An 18,192-nucleotide genomic window follows, 5' to 3' on the forward strand; every position below is an offset into this window, starting at 1 on the left:
AAACAACGGAAAGTCTCTTCCAATTATCACTTCATAATGTAAATTAGTCACAACCCCCACCTCGTGGCACCGCCTCCCCGCTGGCGTGCTGATTACCACTAGTGCGGTGGGATAGTCTTTTAAGTCTCCATGTATACATAACACCCCAATTTTCCGACCTGTATACTCGCTGGTGTGTATCCAGCTGGCTTGTACCAGGGTTACAAGACTCCCTGAGTCCAATAAGGCCACAGCTGGGGTGCCCTCCACTTCAATCCGACATAAATGTTCCATATTGGGACCTTTCGGGGTACCCATTTCACACATCGGTTCGGCATAGTGGGACTGGCGGTACCCAAAATTTGTGTCCATGGGCTCAGTCAGGTGGGGGCAGTCCGCTCCCCTATGACCTGGTTCCTGGCACTGCCAGCAGATTATAGGGCTCCTTACTTCCCCAGATAAGTCCTGAGCGGCCCTCCTGGACTCCGCTCGCCGAACCAGGGGCGGGGACTTAGGGAACCTTCCTGTTACCTTCCCGGGGAATCTCCCCCTGTAGCTCTTTGGTAGCCCCATACCTTTCTATGAGGTCTATCATCTGCATGGCATTAGTAGTCTGGAGGGAGTGGGGCAAAGCCCTCCAAAATTTATCAGTCACTATGCGGTCCAGTATGGCCGTGGGGGACAACACCTCAGGCTGCAACCACTTTTGTAACAGGTGCAACAGGTCGTAATACTGGGACTGGGCTGGCTTGGAGGGGGTAAACTCCCACTGGTGTACCCGCTGGGCCCGCAGTAACACATTTATCCCAAGACGTGCCAGTATCTCACCCTTGACGACTATGTAGTCCGCCCTTTGCTCTGTGGGTAGGTCCTGATACGCCTTCAAAGGTCCTGGGGTCAGAAACGGAGCGAGGACATCCGCCCAATGGTCCCGGGGTAGCTTCTCTCTCTTAGCGACTCCTTCGAACATCTCCAGGTACGCCTCCACATCGTCCGATTTCCCCATCTTGGGAATCGCTATACGAACCGCTTTCCGGACCTCATGAATTCCCCGGTCAGCCCCTTTTGTCTGTGCTGTCGTGATATGCTGTATCAACAGCTGATTGGTTTCCTGCTGCTGCTGCATAGCCTGCTGTGGCGTGGCCTCCTGTTGCTGCTGCTGCATGGCCTCCTTTTGCTGCTGCATAGCCTGCTGCTGCTGTGTAGCCTGCTGCTGCATAGCCTGCTGCTGCTATCGCATGGCTTCTATGAGCGTTTTTACCGTGGCCTCCATTTCTGGAAAGTTCCCCGCCTGGGTCTCTGCCACTCGATTCACCCAGGACATAGGCTGGGGTACAAATAAAAAAAAAATAAAAAAACAGCCTGGCCTCACTGCTTCTGCCCGCATTCAATCCACCAATTATAGGGATTCGCTCTGGTATGTAATGGCAGGGCGGCAGTAACGAGGCAACACACAGGCATAAAGTCCAGTTTCAGTCGTTTAATGTCACTTAGTAACTAGCGGGTTAACAGAACATAAGGAAAAACCATACACAGACTCCAGCTTGAAGAACCACTGGTCCCAGACTCACCCCTTTCACAGGATGGGCTTAACTAAGCGGCTGCCAGATCCTGCGGCTTCCGCCAGGTGCCATTCCCAGGGTTCTTCCGAGTCTTGCTGCCATAGTCCTGCAGCATGGGGATCCTGTATATAAGTTTTCAGGCTGAGTGTAGCCAAGTTCCTGTAGCTTCCAGAAACACACACACACCTTGTGGCAATTACCAACCTCCATTACATAGGGCCCAACCCCTCCCACCAGTGAGATAGACATCACATTGGCTGATCACGTGACCCTGACATCATCACAGGTCCTGTCTTTAGGGAAAAACCCGGCCAAACATTAATCTGCTGGGAGAAACATATCTCCCATCCAATAAAACACCCTTTACTGTACCACAGTATGCATATGTGTATATACATTGACTTGAAAACGCATTCATACCCTATGAACTTTTCCACATTTTTTCACATTAAATCTACAAACGTAAATGGATTTTTGAGGATTTCATATGATAAACAGTCATGGTCGAAAATGGTGGCACCCATGAAATTGTTCCATAAAATGAAGAATTTCTCACAGAAAATAATTACAATGACACATGTTTTGTTATTTACATGTTTGCGTCCTTTGTGTGTATTGGAACAACACAAAAAAAGAGAACAAGAGGGCAAATTGGACATCATTTCACCCAAAACCCCCAAAACAGGCAGGACAAAATGGTTGGCACCCTCAACTTAATATTTGGTTGCACACCCTTTGGAATAAATAACTGCAATCAATGGTTCCTATAACCATCAACAAGCTGCTTACAACTCTCGGCTGGAATTTTGGACCACTCTTTCTTCGCAAACTGCTTCAGGTCTCTCATATTTGAAGGGTGCCTTCTCCCAACAGCAATTTTCAATGAGATTTAGATCTGGACTCATTGCTGGCCACTTCAAAACTCTCCAGTACTTTGTTTCCATCTATTTTTGGGTGCTTCTTGAAGTATGTTTGGGATCATTGTCCTGCTGGAAGACACATGACCTAGGAAGCAAAACCAGCTTTCTGGCACTGAGCACTACATTGCGACCCAAAATCCTCTAGTAATCTTCAGATTTCATGATGCCTTGCACACAGTCAAGGCACCCAGTGCAGAGGCAGTAAAACAACCTCAAAATATATTTGAACCTCCACCATATTTGATTGTAGGTACTGTGTTCTTTTCTGAGTAGGCCTCATTCCATTTTCGGTAAACAGTAAAATAATGTACTTAACCAAAAAAGCTTTAAATTGGTCTACTCTGTCCACAAGACACTTTCACAGAAGGATTTTGGCATACTCATGTAAATTTTGACAAACTGAAGTGTAGCTTTTTTATGTCTCTATGTCAGCAGTGGTGTCCTCCTGGGTCTCCTGCCATAGCATTTCATTTAATTCAAATGTTGATGGATAGTTCGGGCTGACATTGATGCAAACCCAGCCTGCAGGATAGCTTGAATTTCTTTGGAACTTGATTGGGGCTGCTTATCCACCATCCCGACTATCTTGTGTTACAACCTTTCATCAATTTTTCTCTGCCTTCCACATCCAGGGAGATTAACTAAAGTGCCATGGGTTGTAAACGTCTTGATTATGTTAAGAACCATTGTGAAAGGAACCTCAAGACCTCTGTAGATGGACACAAAGCAGCAATTATTTGTGAAGTCTAAAGGAAATTATACATGGTTTTCTAATTATTTTACAATTCTAAATCTGAAAATTGTGACATTTGTATTTAGCCCTAGCCCTCTGTAGTCTGATACCCCTTCATAAAAAAATGAGTGACCAAGTTCCTCTATAAGTCACATAATTAGTAAATTAAGTCCACCTATGTGTGATTTATTCTCAGTATAACTACAGCTGTTCTGTGAAGGCCTCAGAGGTTTGTTTTAGAACATTACAAATCCATCATCATGAAAACCATGAAGTACACCAGACAGGACAAGGATAAAGATGTAGAGAAGAGTAAGCAGAGTTATGTTATAAAAATTAGCCTGCACTCTGAACCTCTCATATACACTGTACAATCTGTACAATCTGTCACTCAAAAATGGAAGGAATATGACACAACAGCAAACCCACTAAAACATTGCTGTCCACCTAAACTGACATCCCACGCAAGGAGATCACTAATTGGAGAAGCAGCCAAGAGGCCCATGGTCACTCTGGTAGAGCTGCAGAGAACCACAGCTCAGGTGGGAAAATCTGTCCACGGGACCACTGTTAGGGCTTGCTCACATGAGTGTATACATCGGACAAGTACTATCTGATGCTTAATGGGGCATGAGAAAAAAAATCATATGTTGCGAGTTGTTGCAAATCAGATCGTTCTCACCCATTCAAGTCATGGGTGCATGGAAAACATCGGACTGCACTCAAATGGGATCTCTGCTGACTCACACAATGGAGAAGATGGAGAGAACTTTGTTATTCATCTTCTCCTAATCTGTTTAATGATTTTGTCATCCAAGGAAATCGGATCCAACTAATCTGACACTTGGCTCAAACCCTGATCAGAGTTTGATCCCAGTGCCATTTACATAATCAATCTGATTTTCTATGCTTGTGTGACCTCGGTGTTAGTTATATACTCCACAAATTTGACCTTTATGGAAAAATGCCTAGAAGACATTTTTAAAAGCAAGCCAGAAGACATCTGTGGCGCCCCCCAGGAGTATGGTCACCAAAGTGGCATTACCTTCCTCCTAGGGAATGTGATGTCATGCTTGGAAGCAATAAAGGGTCTCTCTGTCAGGTAAATTCAACACATAGCATGGTTCCCACTCCAGGCCAGCAGAGGGAGCTCTGAATCAAAGCTGGGGGCCGGGAAGGGGAAGTTAGTTCGTGTGAGGAGGGCGAAGGGTATGGATGAGAGGAGAAGAGCTGGAGGATTGAGCAGAGTTCAAGCTCACTTCTAGCGTAGCGCATGGTCCGGAGTCCGGTCTCCGAGGTTGTATGGATACTGATGTTCCTGCAGCAGAAACCGGAGGCATAGGAAGCTGTAAATGCTCTGTTCCCACATAAGACTCGGAGGCACCACAGCAACGTGTAATCCAGAAGAAGGAGGCTACAGCTGTCTGCCATACGAGGGGGTTCTAAGAGAGAGCAAGCAAGAGGAACTTTAGTGTAACTCAGTACTGCATGTACCTCAGATAAGCGCTAGAAAGGAGACTACACAACCTATCTGCATAGAGAGATTCCTGAGTTGCTTCCAGGCTGACCAACTTCTGTTCCATCTGTAATCTGGATCCTGGACTGCACTTGCAAAGCAAAGTAAAGGTAAAGGAAACTGCACCTGTTGTGTCATTGTCTTCTTCCTGCAACCCCTTCAGCACTGCTACATCTCTGTGCCTTACTCTGCACCCTCTTCCTCAACACCTATTCCCACTGCCCTGGGACTACAGCTCTACCTGTGGGGAGCTATTACATCTTGCTGCCTTATACCATCTGTCCCAGAGGATCTGCCTGCAGCGTCGGCTTAACCCCTTCATTGCCGAGCACCACAGGTGGCGTCATGTGTCATCCACTTATAAACTTTAACCAGCCACGCTTAACCCCTTTTACATGGGTGCCCAGGGCCACGGACCGGGTCACCGCTACTGTGACATTTCCCTCCGAGATACCGGCCCGGTACCGAGTACCCCACTGCCTTCGCAGGTGACCCACATCTTTCAATTAGCCATGTAGAGGACTTTCACGGACATGGTTTGTGAAATCACTGTTCCACAGACCGCAGAGAGCCTGGAGGGGCGTGACTTATCGAGCACCTGACTATTCACTAGAGCCTCTGATGGTGAGGTTAGACTTGGCTCCTGATAAACACCAGGTGTCACTCCAGGACAGACCAATGGATGCGTAGCGGCTAGACCCAGAGGGCAGACTGGATGGAGCAGCAGGCAGAGTGTGAATTAGTGCAGCAGACAGAGTTTGCATCAGAGTGCAGCAGACAGAGTTCGCACCAGAGTGCAGCAGACAGAGTTCACACCAGAGAGCAGCAGGCTGAGTTTGTATCAGAGTGCAGCATTCAGGATCTGCATCAAAGTGCAGCAGGCAGAATCTGCACCAGAGTTCATCAGGCAGGATTTGCACAAGAGTGCAGCAGGCAGGATTTCCACCAGAGTGCAGCAGGCAGGATTTGTACAAGAGTGCAGCAGGCAGGTATGAGACTTTACACAACATAGACTGCAAACAGGAAGGTTGCACAGGCACCTCCCCAGTGAGGAGGAAGCAATATATACATAATGTCCCACGGATTTTGGCTGGGGAGGAAATAGCAAGTTCACACGCTGACCCTTTAAGAGAGTCGGAATGCACGCGCACGTGCACTAAGGACATGGCTAGAGGACCAACTTGAAGCATGCAGAGCATGGGGAAGGGAAGAACTGACCGCAGCACAGGTGAGTGAAGTGACACGCCTGAGACCCTGCCTGTCTGAGCAGGACTCCGGCGTGGTGCTAACAGGGACACAGCTAGCATGTGGAAAAAAGTGCTCTGGTTAGAAGAGACCAAAGTAGAACTTTTTGAGCTGAATGGAAAATGCTATGTGTGGCCGAAAAATTTAGCACTGCATATCACCCTGAAGACACCATCCCTCTGTCAAACATGGTGGTGGCAACATCATGCTATTGGGATGCTTTTTTCAGTAGCGACAGGGAAGCTGGTCAGAGTCAATAGAAAGATGGATGGAGCTAAATACAAGGCAATCCTGGAGCAAAACCTGTTGAGGCTGCAAAAGACTGATTGAGACTAGGGTGTAGGTTTACCTTGCAGTAGGATAATGACCCTAAACATACTACCAGAGAAACAATAGATGGCTTAGATCAAAGCATATTCATGTGTGTGACAGTCCAGACCTAAATCCCATTGAGAATCTGTGACAAGAATTGATAATTGCTGTTCACAGATGCCTCCCTCCAATCTCGCTGAGCTAGTGTTAGTGCGCAAGGATGAATGGGCTAAATGTCACTTCTAGGTGTGCAAAGCTGGTAGAGACATACTCAGTGTCAGACTGGAGTAGTTTGGGCCCACCAGAGAAAATCATTCTTGGGGTCCACCATGCCTAAGGGGTACTAGCTGCAGAGTCTTCCCTTAGCTTCCATCTTGTCAAGCTGATAATAAGGGATTTTTTCCAACTATATACCTGTCCAAACAATCACCTGACAAACCAGCAAAATGCTCATTTGTTGGGTGCAATGATTTTTATGCTTGATTTAAAAACCACCTCATCGGCAGCAGATAATTTTGTGCAAACAAGTCAAGTGCTGCTGAGAACAATTACCGTATGTACGTGAGTATAAGCCGTCTTGAGTATAAGCCGAGGCCCCTAATTTTCCCACAAAAAACTGGGAAAACTTATTGACTTGAGTATAAGCCTAGGGTGGAAAATTCAGCAGCTACTGGTATATTTCAAAAATAAAAATAGATAAAAATAAAATTAATTGAGACATCAGTAGGTTAAATGTTTTTGAATATCCATATTGAATCAGGAGACCCCATATAATGCTCCATACAGTTCATGATGGCCCCATAAGATGCTCCATACAAAATACACCCCATATAATGCTGCACAAAGGTTAATGATGGCCCCATAAGATGCTCCATACAAAATACGCCCCATATAATGCTGTACAAAGGTTAATGATGACCCCATAAGATGTTCCATGCAAAATACACCCCATATAATGCTGCACAAAGGTTAATAATGGCCCCATAAGATGCTCCATAGAATATGCCCCATATGCTGCTCCATAAAGGTTATGGCCCCATAAGATGCTCCATAAAAGTTATGGCCCCATAAGATGCTCCATAAAGGATATGGCCCCATTAGATGCTATATAGAATAGGTACCATATGCTGCTGCTGCGAATAAAAAAATGACATACTCACCTCTCGTCGCTGGGGCTGAAACTCTCGGCTTATACTCGAATATATATGGTATATTCTATAAGCACAGAAAGATTGTATTAATTAGATATGTGCCACATACACACACCAGACACGTGACACATACACAGCAGTCACATGTTAGACACAGGACACATACACACCAATACTAAGCAAATATAAAGCTGCACTTTGGATTATTTAGATTGGTAAATCTAGAAAATAGGGACTGCATTACTGGCATAGAAAATAGGTAATTGCTATATTATGTACATATGAAATTTTGAAAAATTGGAATTGCAATATTGCTATAGGAAAATATACACACCAGTCACACGCTAAACACAGGATTAGAGATGGGCGGACCTCTGTATATTCGGGTCCGGCCAAACAGTTAAAAAAAAGGTTTGGGTTTGGGTACCATAACAGTACCCGGACTCCAATCACTTGACTGAGGGGCCTGAACATCTAGTGTTTGCCATGCTGTCATGTGCATGACAGCGCAGCAAACACTGCTTCTGATCGGTGGCAAAATCTTTACCGCCGGTCAGACATCCACTATTCCCACGCTGTCAAATGACAGCATGAGCCTGCATCAGTAATCGTAGGTATAAAGTTTACCTTCGGTCACTGACGTCAGCTAATGGGACTACTGCTCCCATCAGCCTTTGCTGGCTGCTGCTAATAATGAGAGCGGGAGCGGCTGATGGGAATATTCATCAGCCTATGCTCTAAATAATTAGAAAAAAAAATGTGTGGGTTCCTCTGTATTTTTGATAACCAGCCAGGTAAAACTGACAGCTGTCAGCATTAACAAGGCTGGTTATCAAGAATAGAGGGGTCCCCACATTGTTTTAATAAATTATTTAAATAAATAAATAAATTTTAAAAATGACATGAGAGCCCCCCCATTTTTCACAACCAGCCTTGCCAAAGCAGACAGCTGGGAGCTAGTATTCTCAGGTTGGTAAGGGGCTATGGATATTGCCCCCCCAACCTAAAAAAGCAGCCCACCGCCATTCAGAAAAGGCACATCTATTAGATGCGCCAATTCTGGCACTTTGCCCGGCTCTTCCCACTTACCCTGTAGCAGTGGCAAATTCGGTTCATATTTGTGGGATTGATGTCACCTTTGTATTGTGATCCGGTCACTAATCTGGTGATGTCAAGCCCACGGATTAGTAATGGAGGGGCATCTATACACTTATCCATTACTAATCTAATAGTTTATAGTTATATGGTAAATAAACACAGCAAGAATAAAGTCCTTTAATTTAAAGAATGACTGACTCCTTTAATGAATTTAAGTTAAACCATACTCACGTCATCGCCCATTCCATTGAAGCCACTTTCTCCTGTAATAAAGCAAAAATAAAAAACAACAATATTCCTCACCTATCTGTCGTTCTGTCCCATGCTGTAATCCATGTCTGGGGGATAAACAGTTTTCAACCTGGACAGTTCCAAGATGCAACCGTCGAGGCTGAGACCCACTGATGAATGAGCTGCTGCAAGCATAGAATCAGTGACAGGCAGTTGTATCATAGAGGTTACTGTGGGTCACTGAGACTGCATTCTCAGCTGGGCTCAACTGCGGTGACCTTGGTGAGACCACAGCTAGCACAATGATAAAGTCTCACGGTGCAACGCTGAGCTCAGACAAATTTCTCCAGGTGAACTACAGTGAACTCACCACTGCACTGAGAGGCTGTTTTCTCACTCCCCCCTTCTCCACACAGCCCCTCATCATCTTCCCTATGCAGCCTCACTCGTTACATCAACCCTTTCCAGAATACATCCTCAGAGCACTCACACTGAGTCCTGGGTCCTCATTCCCATCTGTACAAGGGTCCATTGTGCAGCCCCTCAGTCCTCTCCTCACATGGCTCCATGGTGCAGCATGTCTTTGTGGCGCCCCCAGGAGTATGGTCACCACAGTGGCATTACCTTCCTCCTAGGGAGTGTGATGTCATGCTTGGAAGCAATGAAGGATCTCTCTATCAGGTAAACACAACACACAGCACAGTTCCCACTCCTGGCCAGCTGAGGGAGCTCTGAACCAAAACTGGGGGAAGAGCTGCTCTCTGGGGGTCAGGAAGGGGAAATTAGTTAGTTCGTGTGAGGAGGGCAACGTGTGTGGACGTGGAGGAGAAGAGCTGGGAGATTGAGCAGAGAGTTCAGGCTCATTTCCAGCTATAGCGCATGATCTGGAGCCCGGTCTCCAAGGCTGTACGGACACTGATGGTCCTGCAACAGAAACCGCAGGAATAGGAAGCTGTAAATGCTCTCTTCCCACAAAAGACTCGGAGGCACAACAGTGACGTGTGAGCCAGAAGAGGAAGGCTACAGCTGTCTGCCATATGAGGGAGTTCTAAAGAGAATAAGCAAGTGGAACTTCAGTGTAACACAGTACTGCAAGTACCTAAAAATAAGCGCTAGGAAGGAGACTACACAACCCATCTGCATAAAGAGATTCCTATGTTGCTTCCAGGCTAGCCAGCTCCTGTGCCATCTGTAATCTGGATCCTGGACTGCATTTGCCAAGCAAAGTAAAGGTAGAGAAACTGCACCCTGCTGTGTCCTTGCCTTCTTCCTGCAACTCCGTCAGCACTGCTTCATCCCTGTGCCAGACTCTGCACCCTCTTCCTCAACACCTATCCTCACTGCCCTGGGATTACAGCTCTACCTGTGGGGAGCTAATACACCTTGCTGCCTTACACCATCTGTCCCAGAGGATCTGCCGGCAGCGTCGGCTTAACCCCCTATTTTCTGAGCACCACAGGTGGCGTCATGAATCATTCACTCATAAACTTTATTCCATCACTTAACCCCTTTTACATGGGCGCCCAGGGCCACGGACCGGGTCACCGCTGCTGTGACATTCCCCTTTGAGAGACCGGCCCGGTACCAAGTACCCCAAAGCCCTGGGAGGGTGACCCATTTTTTCCCTCCTCTCCAGCAACATCAGCACATCGCTGCTTCCTGCCATCGGGTCTTCACTGGACCGAAGAAGGCCCCACCCCTTCCGGTGACATAATTCCCTCCAAAAATCAATTCTGTTTTAGACAGAGTTTTTAAAACATTTAGAAAACCAGGTATCATTTCCTTTAAACTCCTCAAATACTTCCTACTTTGTGTTGGTATATCACATAAAATCCCAATAAAATACATATAAGTTTGAGGGTGTAACGTCAAAAAATGTGGGAAAGTTCCTAATATATATACCTTAGGATATCGAAGTATGGTTTGATTCGGTCAGGTTAGATGGTATGCCTGCAAAGCGGAGAGGTCAAAATTGAAAACAAGTTGTCAAAAGTAAATTATACAATTCTGGCTGCCTGCAGTCACCACTAGGGAGAACTGAGGATCCTAGTTCAAAAAGTTTAAAACCTAATAAAGGGCATGTCACACTAAGAGATATCGCTAGCAATATCGCTATAACTAGTGACGTTATAGCGATATTGCTAGCGATATCGCTGTGTCTGATACTTACCTCCGACCGGCTCCCCCGCTGGTTATCGCTGATAGCGCGAGAACGTTCAGGACTGTTTCTCGTCGTCAGCTTCCTGCGGCGCTTCCTGCTGTGACGACGAGCGACGCGTGGAGCCGGGCGGGAGGACGCAGGATCGCCTGGTGTGACAGGTAAGTAGCGATCCCCGTCCCCAGCGATGTCGCTGGTGAGATCTGCCTGTGTGGCAGCTCACTAGCGACCACTTAGCGATGTACCAGTGATCCTGACTGCGTCATATCGCTGGTTGGGATCGCTGGTACATCGCTAAGTGTGACAGTACCTTTAGAAATGAGTCAGCAGTAAGCTCCCTGGCTCCCTCTAGTTGTGGCTATAGGCAGAAGAACTTTTATCTATGTAGGGGTTTGACTCAGTTTTTCTAATAGACTTCCAAATCCACTGTGTAGAGATATTAGGGAATTTCAGAATTTTGTACCCAAGAACCTGATGACCGGCAATGACCTTTGTGACTTTGAATCTCACCAGATATGAATCTAACTAGATAATTCAACCATAATAAAAATCCTCCTAAACAGTAGAAGCAGAAGAAACCTGGATAGCAAGTTTCTCAAGTTTTTCTATATTTATCCAATGATCCATAATAATCTCACATCTATTATGTCAGATCCTAAAGTTATAAATTGGTTCAAAAGGAACTGCACAGGCACAGTTGTGGAACTTTTATGTCACATGTTGGGAGCCATTGCCACGTGACTGACCGCCTACCTTCCCTCTATGTTGATGGGTGCCTTGGTTCCTGCTGTGCCATTAGCACTTGTGCCATCACTCACTCCTCTCTATGGCAGCGTATCACGTTGTCGCTTGCTGAGATAAGTGTGATATTCTGCCTCCATGTCTTTCATTCGCTGTGAATGACGCACCTTGACAGACACAGGGAGCGATAAATTTCAGAAGCCTCGTAATGGAGCGCAGCCCATCAAACCGCTTCAGCATCTCCATGAACTTTCTTAACTGACTGTTGAATTACTGTCAATAAGCGCTCAGAGTAGCAGAGGAGAAAAGGAACCGCGTGATGAACGTGAGAACTTGCAGACAACGGAAAATCTGTTCTCTCGGTTTGTTCACGGCGCCGCGTGTTTGTAAAGCTTCGACTCTTTGATCCGCTGCTCGCAGCTCAATCTCTGTCATCGGTGCCCATCTCCTTCCATCTAATGAACTCACAGAGTCGGAGCATCTTAAGTTAGTCTGTCTCTTCTTGCATAGTTAATATTAAAAATGTACTAAACAGCGAGACGGAGAAATCAAATTATGCACATAAATATGCTGGCATGGCGGCGGAGGCGGCAGAAGCTGAAGTTAGCAGCAGCAATGCCAGCTCACATTTGCAAATCCCCCGTCAATCTGTCATTAAACATGTTACCGGATGATGAGGAACGCGGTTTGCTTGCATTGCCGTGCTCTCGCCTGTTGTGGATCAGTCGCAGTAACATCTCCTATCAGTCGCTGACTCCCCCTTTTGTCCTCCAATAATAAAACAAAGAACTCCCATTATTGTTAATTACCGGCCTCTGATTTCCCTTCTTTTCCCCAGCTCCCCTGCCACCCTTTATGCATTGATAAATGTCACACACTGGGGGAGAGATTTCTGCAAAGCGCAGCAGCGTCAAATCGAAACTCCGCAAATCAGTGTGTCTGTGGGGGACAAAATTCTGTGTACTCTGTGGAAGAAGACAGAAATGACCCTCAGAGGGCAAAATGGGCATAAATGCCTTTAATATGTGTGGCTGACCGACACATAGGCATTATTCATTAGAATTGCATCCAATAATAATAATATTTTTTATTTATATAGCGCCAACATATTCCGCTGCGCTTTACAATTGAAACTTTTCCCATCACTCATCCAGCACACTCTTAACGAACTACAGTCCATCCCCATTACTCTACTAAAATAATCCTTATCCATAGTCACAAATGACCGGCTATCGGCCAAAACCAATAAACAATACTTGGTACTCCACCTACATCCATCCTCTGCTTTTGACACAATCCAATACTCTCTCCTACTACAATAACTCTCATCACTTGACATTACAGACATGTCCCTCTCTGTATATCCTCATATCACACATTAAGCATCTCCCATTCCGATATACCTCCTCATCCTGCCATCTGTTGGAATCCCTCAATGGTCTCTCTTGGGACCTCTACTTTTCTTCATTTATAACTTTGGCCTAGGACAACTCAAAACCTATGGCTTTTAGTACTACCTATTTATTTAAAGCACTCAAATTTATGTCTTTGGCTGTCCAGAATCTCAGAGTTTCTCTCAGCTAAATCGTCCTTTTTGTGTTCACGTTTCTTAAAACTCAATCTGGAGACAACCAAGCTCATCATCTTTCCTCCATTTCATTCAACCCCCCTACCTGTTCTAGCTATTCATCAAAACAAACAACTGCACACTTTTCCTTGTCTCATAAGTCCACTACCTTAGTGTAACCATTGAATCTGCTCTGTCTTTCAAAAAACTTTTCCAGGCCCTTACCACCTCCTGCCACCACAAACTCAAAAAGGAATCCATGATTTCCTCACCCCTAAGTCAACAAAAATGTTAGTGCATGCCCTCATCATCATGCTTCGACTACTGCAACATCTTTCTCTGGGGCCTCCCATCAATCACACCCCAACCTTCCAATCTATCCCCAACTTTGATGACCAATTAATCTACCTCTCCCTCCTTCCATTTCCTTCACTGGCTTGCAATTACTCAGAGAATTCAGTTTAAAATACTAACAATAACACACAGGGCATTTACAGGCTGTCTCTTTCATACCTCCCCACCCTCGTATGTTCCTCACACAAAAGTCTCCAAGATTTCTCCTGAGCATACCTCATCCTTTACAACTGACTTCCTCAGCACAAGATTATCTTCCACGATTGGGGTCTTCAGATGCAACTGGAATACTCATCTCTTCACAAAGGCCTACTACCTGTACTAATCTCACTGCCACCTTATTAAACTCCAGAGCTGTTCCAACCCCCTGACCTGCTGTCTCCGTCCCCATTGCCCTGTAGAGTGTAAGCTTGTGAGACTAGGGTCCTTAATGTAACATGGACCATTACACTAGTAGGAGAACCAGACAAGGCCATAGAAGGTCATCAACCCTAAAATTGAAATGGTAGAGGAACACTGCCAGAGGCCTACGAAATGATATCCAGCTGGCTACTGGTGTGCATGTTTCTGAACAGACTGTCAAAACCAAAATTAGTGGTATGAGGTCCCAATGTCTTGTAGTGGGACCATTGCTCACAGCCAAGCAATCACCAGAGACTACTAGAATTGGCATGTTTGTCATTGGTACCTTGTTCTCTTGACAAATGAGAGCAGGTTTAAAATGAATATGTGATGGATGTGAAAGTCTGGAGACTCTGTGAGTCTGATCCCAGCAATTAGCACCACAGACTAGAGATGAGCGACTTTGCCTTTTTTCTGGTCGAGTCGGGTTTCATGAAACCCGACTTTCTCAAAAGTTGGGTCGAACGAAATCGGCCGATTATCGTGAAAAGTCGAAGGCCGACTGAAACACGAAACCCAATGCAAGTCAATGGGGAAGAAAAGTCGGCAGTGAGCGGAGGATAGGAAACACACCTACAGTGCCCATTTGAATGCCAAAAACATCAATTCTTATTACTTAAGCTTGTCAACCTTAATTTACTTTATAACAATAGTTAGGCATTGAAAACTGGGGGTCATTTGGCTAAAGTTGTGGGGGGGTAGGGCTGGCTCCAGATTTTCGTGGGCCCAGGGCCAAAGAGTATCAATGGGCTCCTTTAACACATGCCACAATTCATGATCCTCTGATACGGCAGAGAAATAGCGGTATAGTACAATGAAAAATACTTCACTTCTTACATCTCATGACTGATATCCATTTTAAATTCTCCAATAGCTCCAAAACGGACAGTATATTACTCCATATAGTATTATGGCCACCGCATAGTGCGCTATACAGAGTAATGAGGCCCATATATTTCTCCATACAGAATCATTGGTCCCATATAATGTTTGAAACAGTATATGATGAGCTCCACATAATGCTACAGTATATGTTGGTCCCCATGGATGAAGCTCCACTGTGTTATGGGCCCAAATAATGCTCCATATATAATGGGCCCCATTTCTAATGCTCCAGTGCCTAATGGGCCCTGTAAATGCTGCTCCAGTGTCTGATGTCCACCTTTGGAATGTTCCAGTGTATGGTGGGCCTCATGTATCATTCTCCAGAGTATAGTGCTCCCCAAAAATAGCTGTCCCAACATTGAAAACAATTAAATAAGTCTCCTCGCTAGGGAATCCCCGTACTAGTCTGGACTCCTCATCGTCCCCATCTTCCATCTCACTGCACTTGGACTGTTTAGGCAGAGGGTGTACAGACATGATGTCATCGCGCTCTCTGACCAGAATGTCACTGTCAGGAAACGCGGAAGACGTCACGGCGGTGGAGCAGGGAGAGGTAAGTATTTCAACTTTGCAAGTGCTGTGATCCTGAGCAAGCAGGGGGGCCCACTCGTTGACGACGGCACTGGCACAGGGCCCCTCATAGTACGCCGGTGTGTCTGACGGCGGGTGTGCACCCCCACTGTCAGAGACACTTGATTCTACTGGACCTTGTGCCAGTGCCGTTGCCAAACAGTATTCCCACCCACCTGTCCAGGGCAATGGCACTCGCACGGGTGCGTGCGCCTGGTAGTGACCCCAGCCCTGTGGGGGAAGGCAGCCCAGTTAGAGAGGTGGAAAAATTGGCATATGTTGATGTTGGACATTCAGCAGCTGCAAATGGAGTAATTGGAGAAGTCCGCGGAAGAGGAGGACAAAAGCAAGCCATTTTTCTGGCAACCTACGTGTCAGCAGGGGAGGGTGGTACAAAATCCTTTGAAACCCATGCATGGTTCATTTTAATGAAGGTTAGATCATTCACATTTTGGGTCGACAGACGGGTCCTTGTTTCTGTCAGGATTGATCCAGCAGTACTGAAGACTCGTTCAGATAACACGCTAGCAGCAGGGCAAGCAAGCTCCTGTAAGGCATATTGTGCCAATTCAGGCCAGGTGTCAAGTTTACTGGCCCAATAGTCAATGAAGAATGACCGGTGAGGGAGAACATCGATATGGGAAGAGAAGTAGTTTGTTACCATAGTTGACAACTGCTGTCTCCTGTCACTTTCGATCGATGCAGTATTACCAGTCGTGTGAGCGGTACTTGAAAAATCAGTCCACAACATGGTCATGAAACCCCTGTGTCCAACGCCACTTCGGCTGTGTGCACCACGAACCGCTCTTTCATGTTGCCACCTACGGCTTGTTGGAAAAACATCATCGTCGCTGTGTGCTGGGAATGCCTCAAACAAACTGTTTACCAGAGTTGCTTGTTTGTTAGCCAATATTAGCGCTAGGTTCTCCTGCGGCATGATGTTTTGGAATTTGCCTTTATAGCGTTGATCCAGGATGCTGGCCAACCAGTAGTCGTCATCGTTCATCATATTGGCAATGTGGGGGTCCCTTTTTAGGATCTGCAAGGCATAATCAGAAATGTGGGCCAATGTTCCAGGTGTCAATGATGCACTGGGAGTGTTGGGTGGAGGAGCACTTTCTGGCAAATCCACATCCCTCCAGTCACGCACAAACCGTGTACCTGACCTTGCCACGCCAACATGTCTTCTTGCCCCCTGAGAAGCATCCTCCTCCCCAAAAGAATCATCGCCATCATCCTCCTCCTCCTCTTCCTCTTCTTCCTCCACCTCGTCCACGAGACTTCCCTGAAATGGCTGACTGTCATCAAGACTTCCCTCCTCCTCTTCCTCCTCGGCTGCAGACGCCTGCTCCTTAATGTACATCAAAGTTTGCATGAGCAGACGCATAAGTGGAATGCTCATGCTTATGATGGCGTCGTCTGCGCTTACCAGCCATGTGCATTCCTCAAAACACTGAAGGACTTTACAGAGGTCTTTCAGCTTCGACCACTGCACACCAGACAGCTCCATGTCTGCCTGCAAACTGCCTGCCCATGTATCCTCCCACAAATGAATTACAGCCTGCCTCTGTTCGCACAGCCTCTGAACCATGTGCAGGGTGGAGTTCCACCTTGTTGCAACGTCGATAATTAGGCTGTGTGTGGGAAGGTGGAGCAATCGCTGCAGCTTCTGCATACGACTGGAGTGTATGGGCAACCGGCGGATGTGCGAGCACAGTCTTCGCACCTTATGGAGCAGGGGTGTTAACTCTGGATAATTATTGAGGAAGCACTGAACCACCAGGTTCAAGGTGTGAGCCAGGCAAGGTATGTGTCTGAGTTTTGAAAGGGCTATGGCTGCCACAAAATTCCTGCCGTTATCACTAACTACCTTGCCTGCCTCAAGATGTAGACTGCCCAGCCATGACTCTGTTTGTCGCTGCAAGTAGTCGGCCACTACCTTCGCGGTGTGTCTCTTGTCTCCCAAACACATCATCTTCAACACAGCCTGCTGACGCTTACCACTAGCTGTTCGATAGTGGGACACCTCGTGTGCAACACTGGCAGCTGCGGATGGAGTGCTCGTGCGACTGCGCTCTGTGGACAAGCTTTCGCTTCTGGAGGAGGAGGAGGAGGGTCGAACGCCTACAGCCAACTGTTTCCTATACCGTGGGCTAGGCAGCACTGTCCCACCACCGCTGTCCCCTGTGGACCTTGCATCCACCACATTAACCCAGTGCACATTGATGGACACGTAACGGCCCTGGCCATGCCTACTGGACCATGCATCTGTTGTGAGGTGCACCTTTCCACTCACTGATTGCTTGAGTGCATGGACAATGCAGTCTTTCACATGCACGTGGAGGGCTGGGATGGCTTTTCGTGAAAAGAAGTGCCGACTGGGTAGGTCATAGCGTGGTACTGCGTAGGCCATGAGCTCGCGGAAAGCTTTGCTTTCAACCAACCGGTAGGGCATCATCTCTATCGAGATTAGTTTGGCAATGTGGGCATTCAAAGCCAGTGTACGCGGATGAGAGGATGAGTATTTTCTTGTCCTACTCAGAGTCTCTGGTAGGGTGAGCTGGACTTGAGAGCTGCATATGGTGGAACTAGCGGTGGACATGGCAGACTGAGAGAGGGTTGGTGATGGTGTTGGTGGTGTTGCTGATGGCCTAGATTCAGTCTTTCGTAGCAATAACATTGTGATTCCATGACTGCTTTGCCCTTGCGACGAAACCTAGACATTTGCTGCTGGTGGTATGCTAACCGGTGGGCTTACAGTGGGGGAA

Source organism: Dendrobates tinctorius, unplaced genomic scaffold, assembly GCF_039654945.1.
Source record: "Dendrobates tinctorius isolate UK_male_01 unplaced genomic scaffold, ASM3965494v1 ptg000065l, whole genome shotgun sequence".
NCBI classification, from domain to species: domain Eukaryota; kingdom Metazoa; phylum Chordata; class Amphibia; order Anura; family Dendrobatidae; genus Dendrobates; species Dendrobates tinctorius.